Source organism: Castor canadensis, chromosome 13 (assembly GCF_047511655.1).
Source record: "Castor canadensis chromosome 13, mCasCan1.hap1v2, whole genome shotgun sequence".
Taxonomy (NCBI): domain Eukaryota; kingdom Metazoa; phylum Chordata; class Mammalia; order Rodentia; family Castoridae; genus Castor; species Castor canadensis.
Window position 1 is genome coordinate 39,305,667 of NC_133398.1, and position 23,636 is coordinate 39,329,302.

The 23,636-nt window shown below is 37.9% G+C and overlaps 1 protein-coding gene and 1 non-coding gene across 4 annotated transcripts in view; both read right to left on the reverse strand.

Annotated features, from left to right (window-relative positions):
- Positions 1 to 23,636, reverse strand: part of Ube2r2 (ubiquitin conjugating enzyme E2 R2) — an 87,304-nt gene that overhangs the window by 40,862 nt on the left and 22,806 nt on the right. The window lies entirely within an intron of this gene.
- On the reverse strand, positions 10,051 to 10,186 carry LOC141415870 (U4 spliceosomal RNA). Its single transcript, XR_012440823.1, has one exon. It is a non-coding gene; the product is annotated as a U4 spliceosomal RNA (small nuclear RNA).

Here is a 23,636-nt window from a genome sequence, read left to right on the forward strand (position 1 = left end):
TAAAATATAATAAATAAAAATAAAACAAGAAAATGTCAAAGGAGAACCACTAGGAATCAGAGAAACAGGGAAAGTAGAACAATACAACCTTACACCAAAGACTAAGAAGTCAAAAGACTAAGAAGAAAAAGAGGTTCATGTAAAAATACTTAGCCTATCAGGGCAAGCTTTATTTGCACTCAAAAAGTCTTTCACAGAATGACGTGGGAAATACACCTTTCTAAAAAATATAATTATAAAAACAAATTATAAACTCACAAACATTAAACCTACATTTAAACAACCAAATTGTATTTTACTGCATCCAAAATTACTGTTATAAGTACTCAAAGAAACAAAGTCTCAAGGGTCTTGATGTTGTACAAAGACACATAAGCTTTTACGTTAGCCCTTTGGCTACGTAAGGGGGAAAAAAAATCCTAGTTCCAGTAAATTTTCTAACATAAAGATGTAGAGGAGTTGTGGCACAAGTGATATAGCACTTGCCTAGCAAGCCAGAGGCCCTGAGTTTAAACCTAAGTATCACCAAAAGGGGGAGGGGAGGAGGAAACAGAAACAAACAAAAAAAAAACATGTAAGGAGGAAAATAGAGTCCATCCTAGTCTTAGGATTTTATCAGTCCATTTTAATACTTTACAATTATTTTTCTGTGCACCTTGAACATAATGACCTACCATGTTAAAACAGAATATTCTCAAGGGTCTAAACCTTGAGGCAAGGCATAGATGCTAAAGTAAATTTGGGCAATGAGCCTAAAAAACTTAAAAAGCCCTTGACACAGTTTTCATAAATAGGTAACAGTGTCAATTTGGGGCAGTATCAGAGCAATCATAATCTGCCAAAGAAAAATTACATAAACTATAGTAGCAATTACAAACATAGACAATGAACATTTTGAAACAAAAATGTATAAAGCTCAATGAATGTTCTCAAAGTATTACATTACTGCTCCCAAATACAACAGCCATAATTCATAGTATACGTACAGTCCCTGACTTATAAGTGTTCAACATACACTTTTTCAAATTTAACAGTGTGAGAGCAGTATTCATTCAGTAGAAACTATACTTCATATTTTGAACTTTGATCTTTTCCCAGGGACTGAACCCAAGGCCTACACTGAGCTACACCCTAAATGCATTTTCACTGACGATATATATATTTTTTTTTCTGGTAGTACTGGGGTTTGAATTTAGGGCCTCAAGCTTGCTAGGTGCTCTAACCACTTGAGCCACTCCACCAGTCCTTGACCTGTGATATGTTCACCTTATGATGGTTTACACTAGACATAATCCTTTAAAATTTCATATATTGAAGAGCACCTGTATTTTTTAAAAGAAACTATAAGCTGGGCATTAGCCAGGTACAGGGATACATGCCCATTAATACTCAGCCTCCCAAGTATCACAAATTCAAGGTCAGGCTGTGCTACAAAGTGAGACTTTGACTCAAAAAAAATTTATTTAATATTTTTTAAAAAATAAAAGAAATGGATCTACTCAGGAGGCAGAGGTCAGGAGGATCGCGGTTTGAAACCAGCCCAGGCAAATAGTTGGCAAGACCCTAGCTCGAAAAATCCCTTCACAAAAAAGGGCTCAAGGGGTAGGCACTCAGTTCAAGTCCCAGTACCAAAAAAAAGGAAATAAAAATAAATGGAATATACTATCATCTGGCATAGTCCCAGAGTATAACACAATGGTTTAGTCATTACTCTAATTAGAAATTTAACATCTAAACACAGCCTGGTAGTGTGTTATATAATCCCAGGTGCTCCAAGAGGCTAAAGCAGGAGTCTGAAGCCAGCTGGAGCAATTTATGGATATTCTATCTTAAAATAAAATTTAAAAGGATTGGAGTGGATAAGGGGAGTATGGCTCAAGCAGTAGAGCATCTAGCAAGTACATGGCTCTGAGTCCAAATCCCAGTATTACCAAAACAAACAAACAAACAATAAAAGCTGGTGCTAAAGCTCAGTAATATAGTGCTTACCTAGCATGCATAAGGGCCTAGATTCAATCCCCATTCTCACACACATACACAAACATCTACATCATATTATATACATTAGTTTTCAAAGAACGAAGCTAAATTATCCTGGTAATCATCTTTGTATTTTCTTTAGTTTCTGATTAGCATGTAAACACAAGACATCTTCCAAGAGAGTAAAGAGCACTATTTTGTGATTATGACAACAAAGTACCCTTCAGAATCTAATCTCCCTGAAAGGATTCTCAAGGTGCCTCAAGACAAAACATCAAAATTGTTAATTCTGCTTGGCTCCAATGGCTCACACCTGTAATCCTAGCTACTCAAGGAGGCAAAGATCAGGACGATCATGACTCGAAGCCAGCCAGAGCAAAAAGTTCCCGAGAAACCCTATCTCGGAAAAAAAACCACACGCACACAGACACACACACACAAATACAGGGCTGGTAGAGTGGCTCAAGTGGTAGAGCACCTGCTTAGGAAGTGTGTGAGGCCCTGAGTTCAAGCCCCAGAACCACCAAAAAAACAAAAAAAATTGTTAATTTTGTCCCTCAGTGAATTCTACTAGAATGAATGTGTTAGGATTTGTTTGTTTTAAGATGCAGATCAAACCCAGGACCTCACGTATGCCAGACAAGCACTCTACCAACTGAGCTACAAGTCCAGCATAATATATTAACTTTTACTATACTTAATTAGTCCTTGAATTAAAAAAAAATCTAAATTAGTGCAAAGTAAAAGTTAGCATCTTGGACTTAAAATATGATCCAAGACCTCCTAACTTATATGTAAGAAATAAAAAAACATATTCCTTTAGGGCTTTAGCCTTTTTTGTGGGTGAGGGAGGAATGGACAGTACTGGGGTTTGAGCTCAGGGCCTCACACTTACTAGGCAGGTGCTCTACCACTTGAGCCCTTTTAGTTATTTTTCAGATAGGGTCTCACATTTTTTGCTGGGGGCTGACCTAAGTCTACATTCCTCCTACCAACAGCTTCCAGCATGCACCACCATAGCAGCTGACTGAGATTGCAGGGAGCAGCAAGGGTTGCTAGCTTTTTTTTTCTTTTTCTTTTTCTTTCTGGTGATGGTAGGGTTTGAGCTCAGAACTTTGCACTTGCCAGGTAGCCACTCCAGCACTTGTGCCACACCCCCAGTCCTTTTTCCATTAGCTTTGAAATGGAAGCTCATGTTTATGCCCAGGTGGGCCTGAACCTTCATCTTCCTATTTACATTTCCCACACAGCAGAGATGACAGGCATGCACCACCACACCCAGCTACTCAGGAGGCAAGAAACAGGAGGATCTCAGTTTGAAGCCAGCCCAGACAAATAGTTCAAGAAACCCTGTCTTGAAAATACCCAACACAAAAAAACCAGGGATGGTAGAGTGGCTCAAGTGGTAGAGGACCTGCCTAGCAAGCATGAAGTCCTAAGTTCAAAACCCCAGTACCACCAAAAAGAATTTTGCAATATGAAAAATAAATGAATTTAGTAGACCTCAGAAGGCTGAAACCTAAATGTGTGAGAGATGTAAAGGAAATGCGTGAAATGTGTGAGAGGGAAAAGAAGAGATGAAGTAAGTTTATGTGTACAGAGAAACCTGGAAAGGCTTAGGAACATTTAATACTCAGATCTTTTCCTCCAGCCCTGCAGTCAGGTGACTGCTCCCACACTACAGAAAGACTACACATTTATATTCTGGAAAGGTTAAACATGAGAACCTCTAGCTGTGAGCAGAAATGAGATTTTTAGAAAGCGAAGATACTGAGTCAAGTATTTAATTGAATGGATGATAAAACCACAGGCTTGTGTCATTCATAAATCCAGAAGCCATACTTTTATCCCTTAAGTGGAAGACTAGAGGATTCTTTTCCAGATGAACTGCTCACTCAAGAAAAAAGGCCTATTGATACTGATACTTGGAAGTTCCCCAATTTGTTGAGATTCACTAACAAAGTACACTCACAATTTCCCATTTCTACTCCTTAGTGACTCACCCTTAAATATGAGTAAAGGACCACACAAAACCAAACAATTTGAGGAAAATCTCTAGAAAAAAAAAAGTTAGAAAGAAAAAAGTGAAAAGAAACTTGAACAGAGGCAAATGCAGACTAGAAATCAATACCATAAGTTTTTGTTTCACAAAACAAGAACACTAAGTTATGAAAGGAAAAACTAAGAGAAAAACAATGTCTTCTCACAAAAATAAAAAAAAAGAGTATCTTCTGATTAATAATTATAAAATCAAAATTAGAGAAGCATGTGAAATTACTTACATACTTAACTGGTATACTCCCATGGATTTGTCAATGGGGAGGGGAACAAACACAAACTAACGGAAGAAAACAAAATACGTAAAAATGTTCATCACTAAGCTTGGTGAAAGGTAGATCAGATACTTGTTTCCTGGTTTTTTGTTTTGTTTTTAGTAGTACTGGGGATTGAACCCAGGACCTTGCACATGTTAGGCAAGTGCTCTCCACTGAGCTACATTCCCAGTCCTTCAGGGTTTATTTTAACACCTACTCCACCAATTCTACGATGAATTTAAACCAAACCCCAACCCACTTTTTCACCATAAATAACCCAGATATAGCACTCAATACACCATTTACCAGATGTGCATTCACACATTTCTGGGTGTGTACTGCCCTTTCCAGCTTTTCTGATCTCTACCTCAATGTGTTCCAAAATTCTTTTCTGAAACAATGTCATAAAACCAGTACTCAGGTTCAAGAGAGATGAAGACTTCTTTCTCTTAGGACTTCCTTGGCCTGCTTTGGTTCTGGTGACATCACTACTCCCTAAACACCAATGAATTTACATTATTAGGTATTACAAGTAATGTAGAGATGATTTAAACTATATGGGACATATGCAAATACTATAACCATTTTATATAAGGGCCTGAACATATACAAAGATCCTGTATTGGGGGGCAAAGAGTATCCTAGAACAAACTGTTCATCAATAGGTAACTGAAGTGGTGCACCTCAGTAATCTCAGCACTTGGGAGGCAGAGGGCACTGGAAGGAGGAGAAGGGAGGATCATGAGTTCAAGATCAGCCTGTATTACATAGCAAGACCCTATCTCAAAAAACATTTTTTAAAAGGGGGATAGGAACTTTGTTGCTTTGTTAGGAAATCTGGAATCATTAATGAGAGTAACAAAGGAAACCAAATAAAATGGAAAAACAAGACAATTATTAACTCCAGGAAAAACAAAAGATTTTTCAAGAAAGGAAATTAGTCAATAAAATACTTACAAAGTAGATACTGTTGTAACTACATTGAGAAAAATAAAGGAGAAATTGTGGTAAGGAAGAGTGGTATAAAAGGACTAAACTCATGTTCCTTAATAGTAAGTCAACAGAATAGTACTAAAAACAAAAATCATTAAGTACCAGTAATAAGCACACTATTTAGAAATCTGAAAGGAAATACTGTTATAACTAAGACTTGAAAGAGGAAATATAAGAGGGAATAGACATAGAAGGGAAGTATTAGCAGGAAACTACTCTTATAAGCCTAAGAGAATTTTTTTTTTTAATTTATATTTTTGGTAGCACTAGGGTTTGAAATCAGGGCCTCGGGCTTGCTAGGCAGGAGCTCTTACTGCTTTAGCCAATCCATCAACCCTTTTTGTGATGGGGTTTTTTTGAGATAGGGTCTTGAGAACTATTTGCCAAAGCTGGCTTTGAATTGCGATTCTCCTGATCTCTGCCTCCAGAGTGAGTAGCTAGGATTACAGGCATGAGACACGGGCTCCTGGCCGAATTTTTAAAACTATATGCACACATTACTTTGACAACAGTTAACAACAACAAAAACTTTAGAAGATGATGTTTTACTGAAAACTGCCTAGAATAAGGCTACCTGGAAGAAAAAGGTGAAAGGATAGGGTAGAGAAAAGCTTTAGCATTCTGTCCATGCCTCCCCTTTCTCCCAGGATACTCTGCGAATATCCTTTTCTGTCCCTTTCTCCAAGTAAATCAACAGACACACCACAGTATGCAGGTGTGTGCAAGGTAAAATCTAGACAGTATAACAGCCCTGCTACTATAGGGCACTGATGACAACAGGTGCAGACTAATGAGTCACCTTCAGCATGCACTCTTATAGCCCTTTTCCCTTTCAAGTCCCAAAGACTGGTGGGTTGTAGTCTAAAAATTAGGCCTCCATCTACTACTTCCTATGAATTTCAAAGTAAAATTTTGTCTAGTGTTGTTGCATGACGAAGTGGCATGGAACAGAAATTCTCAACACACATGTTGTCAGGCCTGGGAATCATCCTTCCCTAGAAATGGACAGAGACTTGAGCCTGGCTTTCCATTATTTCACCAACATAACATTTTCCAAACATATTAGCTAAAAATCTCAGGAAAGCAGCTGGGGTTATAGCTGTGTGCCTATGCCTAGCACATATTAAGCACTGAGTTTGACTCCAAACACTACAAAAATAAAAATCCCAGCTGGGCACTGGTGGCTCACACCTGTAATTCTAGCTACTTCAGAGGCTGTGATCAGGAGGATCACAGTTCCAGGCCAACCCGGGCAAACAGTTCAAAAGACCTAATCTCCAAAAATAACCAGAGCAAAATGGACTGGTAGTATGGCTCAAGTGGTAGAGATTCTGCTTTGCAAGGACTGAGTTCAAACCCCAGCCTCACTAAAAGTAAATAAACAAACAATAAAAACAAATAAATAAATATCCCAGAATAAAAGAAACTCCTGAAGCAAAATAATCTGAGGAGTACATACAACCAAATTAAGAGACAGACCAAAACCATGTAACATCTACCACTCTGAAACCCTTATTTCCTTAAATATATTATCATACTTATTTTAAGTTCTTGGTTCATCTGTTCCAAAATCCAATCATATGTTATTTACAAGATACAAAATAAACTAAAAAAGGAAAAAAAAAAAAAAAGGAACAGAAGACTGTAACAGGGAAAAGACAAACTGAAAAACCGTTAAGCAATCTAATGAAAAAGAATTCATGACAAAAAAGGCCATAAGGGATGTTGTGGTATGAATGTTCTCACCAAAGTTTGTACTTTGGAAACTCAATCCCCATTGGACAGTGTTGATGAGTAGATCCTTTAAGAGGTGATTAGGTCATGAGAGATCTTTCCTCATGAATAGATTAATGACATTATCATGGTAGTGGACACATGATTAAAGGATGAGTTCATCACCCCTCCTCTTTGTGTGCACCCACATGCACCAATGCACTGTTGTCTGTCCGCTTTCTATGGAATGCACAGTAGGAAGGCCTTGAATAAACACAAGTCCTTGGTGGTAGATTTCCCAGTCTGTAGAACTGTAAGAAATAAATCTGTTCTTTAGAAATTACCCAGTCTTTTTATTCAGATACAGCAACACAGAACTGGTTAAGACAAGGTACAAAGAAAAGACAGTATACATTGGTAACAGGACTAACAGGAAGACAAGCTATCACAAACATGTATACAGCTACAAATATGGCCACAAAACGTATCAAGTAACAAATGGGAGTACTATAGAGCCAAATACAGAAACTAACAATTGCATTTGGAGGTCTTTTTGACACAGGCGAACACACTATGTAACTTAGGCTGGCCTCAAAACTCCAGAACCTTTTGCCTCATCCTCCCAAATGCCAGGATCATAGGTATATGTTGCCATGCCCAGCTAGCATTTAGGTTTTAACATTCCCTTCTCAGAAACTGATTGTGTAGACAAAAATAACATAAATAGAATCTGAACAATGTAATTAACAAGTTTGAGCAACTAAATAAACATTGTATAGAACTTTAGAGCGAAAACAAGCTATTTTCAAGCACATGTGATTCAGGCCACAAAGAAATTCTTAATAAAATATAAAGAATCTATATGAGAGATTATGCTCTTTAATCATGTCATAATGCTTGATGACAATTAGGCATTAATATCAAAAGGAGAGGATTAATAAATCTCATATATTTAGAAATTAAGTAAACACATAAATGACTTTTGTTAAAAAAGAAGCCAGGCACCAGTGACTCATACCTGTAACCGAGCTACTGGGAGGCTGAGATCCAGGTCAGCCCAGACAAACAGTTTGCAAGACCCTATCTCAACCAATAACTGGATACAGTAGTGCATGCCTGTCATCCTAAGCTACACAGGAGGCTGAAATCAGGAGGACTGTAGTTTCAGGCCACCCCAGGCAAAAAAATTTGTGCCACCCCATCTCAAAAGAAAAAAGCTGGGTGTGGTGGTGCATACCTGTCATCTCAATAGCAGCAGGAAGCAAATCATAAAAGGATCAAGGTCCAGGCTGGCCTGGGCAAAAACCCAGACCCTATCTCCAAAATAAGCAGGGCAAAAAGGGACCAGAGGCATGCCTTAAGTGGTAGTGTACCTGCCTAGCAAGAGCAAAGCTTTAAGTTGAAACCCTAGTACTGCCAAAGAGAAAACTGAGAAATACACTACAAGCCAGGTGCTGGTGGCTCATGCCTGTAATCCTAGCTACTCAGTACGCAGAGATCAGGAGGATCACACTTTGAAGCCAACCACCCAAGCAAATAGTTCTTCAGACCCTTTCTCAAAATACCCAACACAAAAAAGGGCTGGCAGAGTGACTCAATTGGCAGAGCACCTGCCTAACAAGTGTGAGGACCTGAATTCAAACTCCAAACCACAGTACTGCAAAAAAAAAAAAAAAAAGAAAGAAAGAAAGAAAAGGAGAAAAAAACAAAAAGCTTTATCAGGTAAACTTCTCCCTAGGAATACGAAGATGGATCACTGTCAGAAAAAAAATTATGTAATTAACCACATACACAGACTAAAGGAGAAAAATGAAATCTCTATCATTGTATAAAATGTTCTGAATAAAATTCAATACCCATTAACAATTTTTTTTTAAGTTTTTAAAGTCACAAACTAGGGGTTGGCATGTACAGTTCAGAGGCAGAAATAGTACTTAGCACTCATGAGATTTTGGGTTTTATCCCCAGCACCAAAGAGAAAAAAGTCACAAACAAGGAATAAAATAAAAGAGAATTTTTCTTAACTTAGTGATGGTTATGTAGACCAAAAACCTAGCACCTATTAATACAATGAGAAAACTTAGCTACTTTCCCTTTCAGGTTGTAAATAAGACTGACCACTGTCATAGTCAATACTTTTAAAACTATAGGAATTAATGGGCTGGGGACATGGCTGAAGTGATAGGCTGGGGAATGCCTAAGACCCTAAATTCAATACCCAGTATTGTCAAAAACAAAAATCTATAAAGAAAACTAAAATTTAAGTAAGCAATACAGGGAACTCTTTTATGTCTATTCTATCCAAATTAATCTACAAAATCCCAGTAAGTATTGTGACTGTTTTTCTTATACTTCAAAAAATACAGTCTAAATTTTTTATGGAAGAAGAGATTTACCAAAACATTGGGAGGGGTGGGTGTAAATGAGTAAGAGGCAGGAAATAACATTGTCCCCCAAATAACAATATAATTTGTTAGTGGCATAACAACATGATATTGAGACACCAGACCCATTTTGGAGTAGCCTGACAAATCATTTGGGAAAGAGACTATTTGGTTAAAATGGCACTGGGAAAACTAGTTCCCTGTAAGGAGATTAATACTGGATCCTAGTCAAACCTACATAAATGGTTTTAAGAAAGATTAAAGGTATAAAGTACAACAAAGTTAAAAAAAAAAAGTTCAATCAGAACTGTACAAAATAAAAAATTTTTAAGAGTCTCATGCTCTACCGACTGAGCTAGCCGGGCGCCGCTAAAAAATTTTTAAATGTTAATTACATCTTTTATTTCTTCAGTGCTAGGGCTCAAACCCAGGGCCTTATGCATGCTAGGCAAGCACTCTGCCACTGAGCTATACTCCCAACACCAATCATGTCAATTTTAAGGGTTTATTCTTGAAGGATATCTCAAATAAATGGGTTATATGAAGATATTTTATATACAAAGGACTCCTATAAATCAACAATAATTGCATATAATTAGGATTGACAAGGAAATCCCATAATGATCATGCTGAAAGTGTGCTCAAACCAGTTATTTTTGTTGTTTTATTTTTATTTATTTATTTGCCAATGCCAACTATATTTCAAGACGTCATGGTGGGGTATTGGGAAAAATTTTCAATTAGCAATAACTGCACCTCAGATAAACCTCATTGGCTAAGATACTGCCACTGTGCAAAATTGAAAAAGTTATTTTTAGAGAAAAACACCATTTTAAAAAACTGAGATACTTAGCTAGGCATAATGTTAGATGCCTGTAACCCCAGTACTCAGGAGGCTGAGGCAGAAGGACTGAGAGTTTGAGGACTGCCTGAGCTACAAAGCTAGATCCTATCTCAAATAAACAAAAAACCTTAACATACATTGTACTTACTGGATTGGAAAAAACGAGAGAGCTGCATATTGCCAAGTATTAGCTGGAATGCAGAAGGGAAATATGTACTTTATGAGTAAAGTTGATAAAGCTACTCTACAGAACAATTCTATACTGTTTAGTCATATTAAATACATATCACTTATAATCCAGCAATTCTGCTCTTGGGTCTATATTCCAAAGAAATTCTCATAAAGGTACACATGGGGCTGGGAATGTGGCTCAAGTGATAAAGAGTATTTGGCTAGCAAGTGTGAGGGCCCAATACCACTAAAAAAGCTAAAAGTAAATAAACAAAGGTACAAACAGAAGCCATAGCTGAATGTTCACTGCAGCACTGATTCTTAAAATGAACATGGACAACCTGGGCAGTTACCACAGAGAATGATCAGTTGAATTGTGATGTAAGCATACTACATATAGGTATAAATTTAACAACATAGACACATCTTTAAAATAATACTTACTGGGAAAAAATAGAATGGAGTATGAAAACAATACCTAAATTATATGAGCACAGATTAACAATACACATTTTGTAAGAACAAGTAAAAACTGTTCACGTTAGAGTGATTGCTTATGGCCTAAGGGTGTAGCTCAAGTGATAGAACATCAACTTAGTAAACACAAGGCCCTGAGTTCAACCCCCAGTACTACTACTACTACTACTACTAATAATAATAATAATAAAGAAGAAAAACAAAAAAAGAATGAGGGTTGAAGGTGTGGCCAAGTGCAAAGCATAATTCAAATCCCAGTATTGAAAGAAAGAAAAAAAGGGAAGGGAGGGTAGGGAAAAGAAATGAACTGTAGTCAAAAAAGAAAGAAAGAATGACTGCCTACAGCATAAGGAAAGAAATTTAAGTGGGCTATAGGGATAAAACGAAGGAAGTAAAATAAAAGAAATGGCTTGCTTTTACAGATCAATAACAAAATAGGTCATAAACTAAGGATTATGATCAATTTAACTCTCTGTACTTGATACTGAAAAGAGTTTAAAGCCAGGCACCGATGGCTTACACCTGTAATCCTAGCTATTGAGGAAGAGGAGATCAGGAGGATTAAGGTTCGAAGCCAGCCTGGAGAAAAAGTTTGAGAGACCCTATTTCAAAAATATCCAACACAAGGGCCAGTAGAGTGGCTCAAGTGGCAGAGCATCTGCCTAGCAAGCGTGAGTCCCCAAGTTCAAACCCCAGTACTGCACCACCCAAAAAAAGCAAAAAAAGAATTTAAATGCTAGGCTGGATACTGGCAATTCATACGTGTAATTCTAGCTACTTGGGAGACTGAAATCAGGTAAATAGTTCTTCAAAACAACCAAAGCAAAATAGACTGGAGTTGTGGCTCAAGCAGGAGAGTGCCTACCTTGCAAGCGTGAAGTCCTGAGTTCAAACCGCAGTCCCATTCCACCCCCCAAAAAAGAGAGAATTTAAATGTTTTTTGGCCATTGGGAGTGATTGTGCACACTCATAATCCCAGTAAATTTAAGACTAAAGCAGAAGGATCAACAGTTTGAGGACACCCTGGGCTAGACAGCAAGTTTGAGGTTACCCTGAGCTAAAGAGTGAGACCCCATCTCAAAACAAAACAAGTGCAAACAAAAATAAAATGCTTATGAATTGGATAAATGAATCAATAGAAATTTTAAAATAGCAGGAGTACACAATGAAATTAAAACAGAAAAGGTAAGCCAAGTTAAGTTTACTTTGAAAGAAAGAATCTTTCTATATACTCAGAACAAGTACTGCTGGTAGGTCTTACACAAATACTTCTTGAAAAAATAATTTTTGAAATGCTAGAAAACATTTCCTACATAAGCCACCTACTTAACGGTTTCTCTTACTCCCAAGATAGGTAGGCCTTCCATATTACCTCATTTTTCTTTGTAAAAATTAACCTTAAATATTCATCCACACATATTAAATTTGAAAAAAAGTGAAATTATAATCTTCAAAAGGAGAAAATAAAAATCAATGATAGAATAGTTAACACATCTATCCTTCACTCCCACCCTCACAGAGGTAAGGCCTGGAAGTGAAAAGTAGCCCGCCTGTCTTAGAAAGCAAGAAGGTAGAGAAAGACTTTTTTCAACCCCAGTGTTCTCCTGGCCCCGTCTCCCAGAATTGGGCCAAAGAACCTGGCATCATCTAACCTCACCTGAAACTGCTGCCAATGCTTAGAATTCTCAGCCAGCCAGATTTGTCCCGGTTTATATTTATACTGAAGGAGAGAACTGCCACCAGGTGGCAGCACAACACATCCAAGACTGAGTCAGATTTCGATCAGAGCAGAGATTCATGAAACTCCAGGCTAGAAATAACATTATCTCATATTTTGTTGCCTAAATTACCTTAACTCCACCTCTCTCATATAATATTCTAGAATATAACTATGTATTTACATCACATTTTAACACTTTTGTACTGTTATATTTATATACAAAAATAAAAATACTACTACTTATGCCAATGTAATATGCATGCAATATAACAATACGCAGCTAGGTATGGTGGTGTACACCTATCTATAATCCCAGCACTTGGGAATTTGAGGCAGGACAATCAGGAGTTCAAGACCAGCCTGTGCTAGAGAGGAATACCCTGTCTGTCTCAAAAAAACCTTACTTATCATTATTATCCACTTAATAAAATAGGCCATCTGAAATACCAGCTAATCAGAAGGCTGAGGCAGGAGTCATATGAGTTCAAGGCCAGCCTTGCACAACATAGCAAGACCCCATATCAATAAATTAATTTAAAAATAGGAAATCAGTTCTTAGAGATATAAACAAATAAATAGATAATTGAGCTGGGCATGGTAGCAGCATTTGGAAGATTGAGGCAAGAATATCAAAAGTTTGAGGCCAGCCTGGACTACATAGTGAGTTCCAGGCCAGCCTAGGCAAGAGACCCAGTATCAAAAAAATAATAAAAAATTGAAAGTTGGGTAGGAATAGAATGTCTACATAGTTTCAAAGTACTTATTAGTTGCAAAGTAAAACAATAACTTTATAATAGAGAAGCCTGGCAGATATCTCTTAAAGTGACCAAAGTGAATATTACTAGTAATGAGAAATCAAAATTATGTGCTAACCTGAAAGAAATATAAGGAACACGAGGAAAAACCCATGCTGAAGGACGTTTTACAAAATTAGTGACCTATAATGGCCAAAACTATCCCTGTCATGAAAGTCTAGGACAAGACCAAAGAATGACAGGCTAAAAGAAACTTTGGCAACAGGACAAGTAAAAGCAATAAATGACTGAGTTGGATCCTTTTGCTACCAAGAACATTAAAATAACTGGCAAAACTGAATGGGATCTGAAGATTAAGTGGTTATTATGTCCCAATTTAACTTCCTGATTGTTGATAATAGTGATTATGTAGACACCCTTGTTTGCAGGATGCAACTCACCCTCAAATAGTTCAGGAAAAAAGGTTCTCTGAAGTTGTTTTTTCAGTTTTTAATTGTTTTTAAATATTTTACTAATTTTTTAAAACAGTAGCCCACTGAAGGATAAACTATTAGAAATGGTTTCAGGGGTCGGTGGGGGTGGGGGAGTAAAAAGAAATGAATACATACATACATACATATCAACAAACAGGAAAAGGCCTAGAATGGCCAAAATAACCATGAACTGGGGCTGGGACATGGCTTGGAAGGAGAGAACTCTTAGCTTAAGCCCTTGGTTTCATCTTCAGCACCACGGGGGAAAAAAAAGGAGTGTAGAACCATAAATTGAGATATATAATTAATTATTAACTCAATCCTAGAAACAATAACAAAAAAAAAATCATTCTGAGCTAGGGATGTAGGGACATGGCTCAAGTGGTACAGCAATGGCCTTAGCAAGTGTGAGGTCCTGAGTTCAAACCTCAGTACCACTATAAACAAACAAACAAAGTGAAAGCTGTTGTTACTGGATTATGGAGAGTGACAGAGGACTAATGTTCTATATTATAAATCTGGTACTATATTTGACTTTCTTATGACTTATTAAAACAAAGCAAGCGTAAAATCAGTAACGCAAAGACAGTAAGCAATCTGGTATGGCAGGATTTGGAGAAGCAGGCAAAATTTTAAGAGCTAAGATGAAGCCGTTAAGTTAAGAATCCAGATAGGCAAGTCAGTTAAGTCATCATCTATTAGGACACAGATGAAACCTGGTATTGCAAAGCACATCTAAATCAAAAATTAGACTGATTATCAGGGTTACAGGTAGTATCATGGGATGAAGAATGTGATTGAGAAATGAAGCAACTAATGACACTTTTGGTCCTAGTCTCTGCAGCAATTCTCCTTTCAGTTATTGCACTTTAAACACATCCACAGAACCAGTGCGCCACTAACTTCCAGAAGCAATTCTGACTTCATTTTTATATCCTTGATCCAGTTCTGAATGGTCTAATTATTAGACTCCAATCTCTTTCCTTAGAATAAATACCAGTATGTGCCCCAAACTAGTGGTATAGTTCAGTGAAAAGGTAAGAGTTTTGATTATTTATGTAACTGTCTGTTGAGTTAAGCAGTTTTCTCATCTGAACATTATATTCAGCCAAGAGTGGTGTCATGTGCCTGTAATTCTAACTATGGGGAGGCTGAGGCAGGAGGATCCCTTGATTGAGCCCAGGAGTTCAAGGCTAACCTTGGGCCACAGTGAGACTCATCCCTTTAAAAAAAAAAAAAAAACAATTTGCTGCTGGGCGCCAGTGGCTCAAACCTGTAATCCTAGCTACTCAGGAGGTAAAGATCAGGACTATGCTTTGCTTGCCAACCCAAGCAAACAGTTCATGAGACCCTATCTTGAAAAAACCCATTACAAAAGAGGGCTGGTGGAGTGCCTCAAGGTCTATCCCGAGTTCACACCCCAGTACCGCAAAAAAATCAATTTGCCAGGTGCTGGTGGCTCATGCCTATAATCCTAGCTACTCAGGAGGCAGAGCTCAGAAGGATCTTGGTTTGAGGCAAACCCAGGCAAATAATTTTAAAGACCCTATCTCAAAAATACCCAACACATAGCCAGGCGCCAGAGGCTCATGCCTGTAATCCCAGCTACTCAGGAGGCAGAGATCAGGAGGACCAAGGTTCGAAGCCAGCCAAGGCAAACAGTTTGAGAGACCTTATTTCAAAAAAAAAACCCTTCACAAAAAAGGGTTGGTGGAGTGGCTCAAAGTGTAGGCCCTGCATTCAAGCCCCAATACTAACAAAACAAACAAACAACAACAAAAACCCAACAAGAAACAGAGCTGGTGGATTGGCTCAAGTGGTAGAGTGCCTGCCTAGCAAGCATGAGGCCCTGAGTTCAAATATCATACTGCTCCCCCACCCACCCAAAAAAAGAAAGAAGATTAAAATATTTTTTCTACGTGTGAAGCTGGCTCTCCCAGTAGTCATAGTTCAACCAAGAGAGGAAGTCTAGCACATGGCCTGACACTGTCTACCTTAACTGGCTCTAAGTAATACCCATAAGCTATCTGGTCTCAATATTTAGCAAATGGTTTGATCATTAATGGAATCGAGTGAAAAGTCGTATGATCATCTTGACAGATACTGAAAAGGAATTCAAAAGAATTCAGTAACTATTCTTGCATATAAGTCTAACCCAAAACCCAATGCCCAGAAAAAACATCCTTTATTACAATAATCATTTAACATTATTCTGTATGTACCAGCCAATGTAATGACTAACCTGAAATCCTCATTACTTGGGAGGCTGAGATCAGGAGGATTTCATCTCAAACAGAAAAAAACCCTGTGCTGTCATCTCAATGACTGCAGGACTCACAAAAGTAGTATGGGGCTGGATTGTGGCGCAGGCAGTAGGATACCTGCCTAGCAAGCATAAGGCCCTGAGTTCAAACCCCAATTCCACCAAAAAGGAAAAAGGAAAAAAAAAAAAAAAAAGACTGGCCTGAGCTAAAAAAGCAAGAAAAACAAGACCCTACCTCCAAAATAATCAGAACAAAAAAGGCTGGAAGCATGGCTAGATCAGTCAAGCACCTGTCTAGTTAGCCCAAAGTCCTGAGTTCAAATCCAAGTACCACCAAAAAAAAGGGAAGAATTAAAACTACTATGATTTTCAGGAGGATTTTGGTTCAAAGCCAGCCAGGGCAAATAGTTCGTGAGACCCTATCTTGAAAACCCCTTCACAAAAATAGGGTTGGTGAAGTAGCTCAAGGTGAAGACCTCAGTACGGGTGGGGGGGGGGGGCACGCGCGCAGCAGGACGACCTTACCATGATTTTCAAATTATATGCTTTACTTGGAAACCTAACAAGAGTCAATTGAAAAATTATTTCAAGTGGTAACAGAATCTAGTTAGAGAACATTTAAGCACAATGAACTCAACAGTATTCTCATATATAGTATCAATTTAGAAAACATAGAAGAAAATAACCTATTTAAAAATAGCAGCAATTTTCTATACACTAACAATGAGCAGACTGAGAAGAAAAACAATCTCATTCACAATAGTCTCAAAAAAAAAACTAGGAACAAATTTAATGAAGGAAGTGAAAGACCTCTACAACAAAAACTACAATCATCAAAGAAAGAAAATCAAAGAAGACACTAGAAGATAAAAAGACCTCCTATGCTCATGGATCAGCAGAATCAATACTGTGAAAATGGCTATACTACTGAAAGCAATCTATATGCCCAATACAGACCTGTGTAAAATTCCACTGACATTCTTCACAGAGATAGAAAAATCAATACTAAAGCTCTTATGAAAGCATAAAAAGACCTAGAATAGCCAAAGAAATTCTGAGTGAAAAGAGCATTACAAGAGTTACCACAATATCTGACTTCAGACTATACTACAGAGCCACAGTAATAAAAAACATCATGGTACTGGCACAAAAACAGACACAAAGACCAATGGAACAGAAAAGAACACCCAGACATGAATCCACTCAGCTACAGCCGTTGTATTTTTTGACAAAGGAGACCAAAACATAAATTAGAGAAAAGAGAGCCTCATCAACAAATGGTGTTGGGAAAATTGGATATCTACATGTAGAAGTGTGAAACTAGATCCCAGTCTCTCACAAAGTCAATCAAAGATCTTAATGTAAGACCTGAAACTTAGAAACCACTAGGAGAAAGAATAGGGAAAACAATGGAACATAGAGACATAGGTAATAACTTCCTGAATAGAACTCCATTCACTCAAAAAATAACAGAAAAAATTGACAAATGGGACTATCTCAAACCAGTAAGTTTCTGCAGCAGGCACTGGTGGCTCACGCCTATAATCCTAGTTACTTGGAAGGCAAAGACCAGAAGCATCTCAGTTCAAAGCGAGACCAGGTGAAGAGTTTGAGACCCCCTATCTGAAAAGTACCCAACACAAAAAGGGCTGGTGGAGTGGCTCAATTGGTAGAATGCCTGCCTCTCAAGTGTGAGGCCCAGAGTTCAAATGCCAGTACCATCCAAAAAAAAGTTTCTACACAGCAAAGCTAACAGTCACTAGATTGAACACACAACCTACAAATTGGAAGAAAATCTTTGCCACCTATCTAACAAGAGATTAATAACCAGAATATAAAGAGGGCTCAAAAAATTAACAAATGGGCAAATGAACTATATAATTCTCCAAAGAAGTAGAAATGGCCAATAAATACACGAAGAAATGCTCAACATTCCTGACCAAATGCAATCAAAATGACAGTGAGAGTTTATCTATTCAAGTCAGAATGGACATCATAAAGAACATAAAGAACAACAAATGCTGGGAGTAGGGGAGGAACCCTCATACACTGTTGGTGGGAATGTAAATTAGTACAACTACTATGGGAAGCAGTATGGAGGCTCCTCAAAACACTAAAAATTAAATTACCATACCATCCAAGAACACCACTCCCAGGCAGATATTCAAAGGAATGCAAGTCAGCATACAACAGAGACACTTGCACACCCATGTTTAGTGCATGTAGTGCACTAGTGTGGCTAGCAGAGCACTAGCCACATTACCCAAGCTATGGAAACAGCCCAGATGCCCTACAACTGATGAGCGGACTAAGAAAACACAGCATATATACACAATATAGTATTATTCAGCCATAAAGAATAATCCCACAGCCTATAACCACAGCTATTCGAGAAACTGAGGCCAAAATAGCACTTTAGCTCAGAAGTTCCAGACCAGCCTGGGCAACACAGCAAAATCCCAACTCAAAAAAGTAACACAGGGCTGGCAGAGTGACTCAAGTGGTAGAGCAACTGCCTGCCAAGCAATTGTGAGGCCCTGAATTCAAACCCCAGTACCATCAAAAAAAGAAAACTAAAATATAATTGTTTTAAAAAACTCAAAAACAGTTGTACGCTGGTGGCTCACACCTGTAATCCTAGCTACTCAGGAGGCAGAGATCAGGATCATAGTTCAAAGCCAAGAAGGGGCAAATAGTTCGAGAGACCTTATCTAGAAAACACCTATCACAAAACGGGCTGGCAGAGTGGCTCAAGGTAAAGGCACTGAATTCAGTACCTTAAAAAAAAAAAACAAACTTCAGAAATAAAACCAATCTCTTCTGCTCAACTCATTAGAACACAAATACTACTATTTTATGGAAGGAAATATACAATTCTAGAATCATAAAGATCTTAAAACTGTAGTAATTTTTTTTTTTTTGGGCGATACTGGGGTTTGAACTCCGCTTCACTCTTGCAAGGCAGGTACTCTACTACTTGAGCCACTCTGCCAGCCCTATAATTTATTCTTGATAACACCAGTGACCCACATTTTGTAATGGCTATTCCAGGAACATACTATTTACTGATTCCATGGGTGTTCATAAATATCATAAAAATACAAACAAATAAAAAAGAATAAAATTACATCATTTGCATGTAAATGGATGGAACTGCAGATGTTAAGTGAAGAGAGCCTGGTTCAGAAAGACAAAGGTTGCATGCTTTGTCTCATATATGGAAGCCAGGCCTAAAAGATAAACATATATACAGAAGATCATATACACACATATATGCATATACACATACAACACATCTGTAATAGTGGGACTGTCTGAGGGCACTAGGGGGTGGTGGAAGAGGAAAAGAGAAGGATAAAGTGAATAACACTGAAATACATTTCACACTGTGTGTGAAGATGGCATAACAAAATACTGAAAGCTGCTGAGTAATACGGAGGTAGAGAGCATAGGGAAAGAGAAATACCACAATGAAACCCCTTTGACCAATCGGTATACATTTAAAACAATGACGGATAGGAATGTAAAACAGGTCTTGCTGGGAGGTGGGAGTGTTAGGGGGAGGGTGAAAAAAGAAGGGGAAGGGGAATGAATATGGTCAATGTACTTTATTTGTATGAAAATAGAATAATGAGGGCTGGCAGAGTGGCTCAAGCAGTAAGTGCATCTGGGTAGTAAGCGTGAAGCCAAATTCAAACCACAGTGCCACCAAAAAAAAAAAAAAGAATGAAACCTGTTGAAATTGTTTTAAGAAGGGGAGAGAAGGGATGAGGGAGAATGAGGGAGAGGGATGAATTTAACCAAGGTACCTTGTAAGCATGTATGAAAATGTCACAATGAAACCTCCCTGGTACAACTAATACCTACTAATAAAACTATTTTTAAATAATTAGAGAAAACAGCAGGTATAAACATAAATTAACAAGTTTAGATGAGCAAGATTAGTAACTTTAAAATGTAACTAAAGAGAGAATGAGGATACTCTTTAATAATATCAAAAGTCATTATTTTTAATTGCATACATTCCTGGAGTATAATGTGATTATTTTCCCCCTTGCTGGGCTGGGCATCAAACCCAAGACCTAGTGCATAAAGGACAAACACTAATTGAGCTACATCTGCAGCCCTTAATGTGATGTGATTCTTATTTGTTTTGGCAGTACTAGAGTTTGAACTCAGGGCTTTGGGCTTGCTTAGGCAGGTGCTCTAAAACTTAAGCCAGGCATCCAGCCCTTTTTGCTCCAGTTACTCTACAAATATGGTCTTCCTTTTTGCCTAGTTCTGAACTGCAGCCCTATTTAACTCTTCCTGCTGCAGCTAAGATACAGGTATGCACCACCATGCCCAGCTACTGGCTGAGATGGGGTCTCAAGAACATTTCTGCCTGGGCTGCCTTGAACTTCAATCTTCCCAAGTAGCTAGGAGTATAGGTATAGGCCACCAGGACCAGACTGTGATGTTTTGATATACTAAGGATACCATGCAAAGTGACTATATCAAGCTAAGTAACATATCCATTACTTCACTCATTTTTTTGTATCCAGACATTTGAAATGTACCCTTATTTTGAAACATACATCACTGATTGTAATCATTCCACCTTCCAACAGGTTGCAAAACATTCCTCCTTGGGAGAAGCTCCAGTACCACAAAAACAAAAACAGTCACTTTATTCTTCCTATCTGAAACTTTATATCCTTTGACCCACAACTTCCCATTCCCTTCTTTCCTCCCTCCTCTAGCCTCTGGAAACCATCATTCTACTCTATTTTTTAATTTTTTTTAAGATTCCATATCCAAACAAGATCACACAGTTTTTGCCTTTCTGTGTCTGACTTATTTCTCTTGGTATAATAGCATCCAGGTTCATCCCCATATCACAAATGACAAGATTTTTTTCTTTTTTAAGACTGAATTTAATTACACTATATATCATACCATATTTCTTTATCTATCCAGCTTTAGTGAAATGATCCTGCAACAAGCAGGAATGTGCAGATATCCCTTCAACATACAACTCTGAGTTTCTTTGGATATGTATCCAGTTGCTGCTCATATGGTAGTTCTGTTTTTAGTTTTTGAGGAGTTTTCTTTCTTGCTATGTAGCCCATGCTGGCTTAGATCTCTGAACCGCCTGCTTCAGCCTCCCAGCTGCTGAGGAGTTGTACTAATTTAAATTCCCACCAAATGTATCCTTTTGTCCTCATGTCTCCAAGATTTATTACATATTTTTGATAAAAGACATTCTAATGGATATAGGGTAATATCTCATTGTGGTATTGCTGCAGTTATTCTTTTTGAGGTGCTGGGAAACCCAGGGTCTCAAGCACTCTACCACTGAGCTGCATCTCCAGTCCTTGGGAGTGTTTTTGAGACAGGTTCTTGCTATGTAGCCCACGCTGGCTTAGATCTCTGAACCGCCTGCTTCAGCCTCCCAAATGCTGAGATTACAGATGCGCATGATACCATATCCAGCTTCATTATGGTTTTAATTTGCATTTGTGTGAAGATTAGTGATGCTGAGTACTTTCCCACGGACTTGTTGGCCATTTGTCTTCTTTTCAGAAATATCCATTTTCGTTCCTGGCCCATTTTTAAAATTAGGTGATTTTCTTGCTATTGAGTTCTTTGTGCTCCTATAATAGTTTGATTATTAATCTCTATCAGATATACAGTTCCCAATACTTTTCTCCCATTTTATGGACTCTTTTTTTTTTTTCTTCTTTTGGTTCTTGTTGTTTGCTTTTGGGGGGGGAAAGGATACTGGGGATTGAAACCAGGCCTCAAGCATGGTAAACTCCAGCTCTACCACTGAGGTACATCTTCAGCCCCAACTTTAACTGTTTCCTTTGTTGCATAATTTTTTAGTGTACTACAATTCCATTTCTCTACTTTTGCCTGTGCTTTGGGAGTCATATGCAAAAATTCCTTGTCTAGACCAATATCCTGAAGCATTCCCCTTTTGTTTTCTTCTAGTAGTTTTACAGTTCCTTCATATTTATTAAGTGAAAAAAGAAATGTACTGCAAATTAAGTATACTCATTTGTGCACAAGAGGGAGGACATCAATGGAGGACAATTTTTTAAAAACAGTGCTGGAACTGGCTAACCATAAGCATAAAAATGTATCTAGAGCTGGGTGCCAGTGGCTCATGCCTATAATCCTAGGTACTTGGGAGGCTGAGGTTGGGAGGATCATGTTTCAAGGCCATCACAGGCAAAGAGTTTGAGAGACTCCATCTTCAAAATAACCAGAGTAAAATGAACTGAAGGTGTGACTCAAGAGGCAGAGTACCTGCAATGCAAGTGCAAAGCCATGTGCAAGTGCTTTGTAGTGTTACAAAAAAAAAAAAAAAAAATTGTACCTACACACAGATATTACACTCGACAAAAAACTACATCAGATATGGTCAAAGACCTAATGAAGCAGTAACACTCCTAGAAGAGAACACAGAAAAAAATCAGTATGACTTGAGTTTGGTGGTATCTTAGATTTAAAATAAAATAAATTAGAATAGATTAAAAATAAGAACAAGTGCCTGCCTAACAAGCATGAGGCCAAGTTCAACCCCAATACCCACCTTCCACAAAAAAAAAAAAAAAAAAATATTAAGAACATGCTCACCAGGGATATTGGTACATGCCTGTAATACCAGCACTTGGGAGTTGGAGGCAGAAGGATTGCAAGTTCCAGGCCAGTCTGGGCTGTATTATGTCTCAAAAGTACAAGAGATGAGGATGTAGCTCAGTGATAGAGTGCTTGCCTAGCATGTGAAAGGCCCTGAGTTTCATCCTGTCCCCCTCCCCCTCCAAAAAAAGAACATGCGCTATAGAACACAATGCCAAAGGAAGGAAAAGGCAAGCCACAAACTGGGAGAAATTATTTGTAAGAAACAGATCTGATTTAAAAAAAAAAACAAAAAAGAAGAGTCTTACCCAAAATATAAAATGGGCAACAGATTCTCACTAATGAAGATATGTACAGACGACAAAGAAGTATATAAAAAGGTTCTCCACAAATGGCATTGAAATTGCAAATTAAAACAATAAGATAGCACTACCTGTCAGAATGGTTAAAATCCAAAACTGACAATATTAAATGCTAGCGTGAATGAGAAGCAACTGGAACTCTCACTCATTAAACATACTCTTACCTAAATGAGGTAAAAATTTATGTTGTTCCCTCCCCTGCCAAAAAAAGAAAAAAACCTGTATAAAGGCTGGTGAAGTGACTCATGTGGTAAAGTGCCTGTCTAGCGAGCAAGACCCTGAATTCAGCCCCCAAGCATTAAAAGGAAAAAAAACTTATGCATGAATATTTATAGCAGTCTTATCCACAGAAGCCAACACTTGGATGCAACCAAGATGTCTATACCTCAGTAGGTGAAAAGATAAATTGTGGTTCATACAAACAATGGAATATTTAGCACAAAAGGGGAGCTCTCAATCAACAAAAAGACATAGGGAAGACTTAAATGCAAAGTAAAAGTGAATTTAGGATATACGCTGTATAATTCCACACATTCTGGAAAAGGCAAAACTATGGACT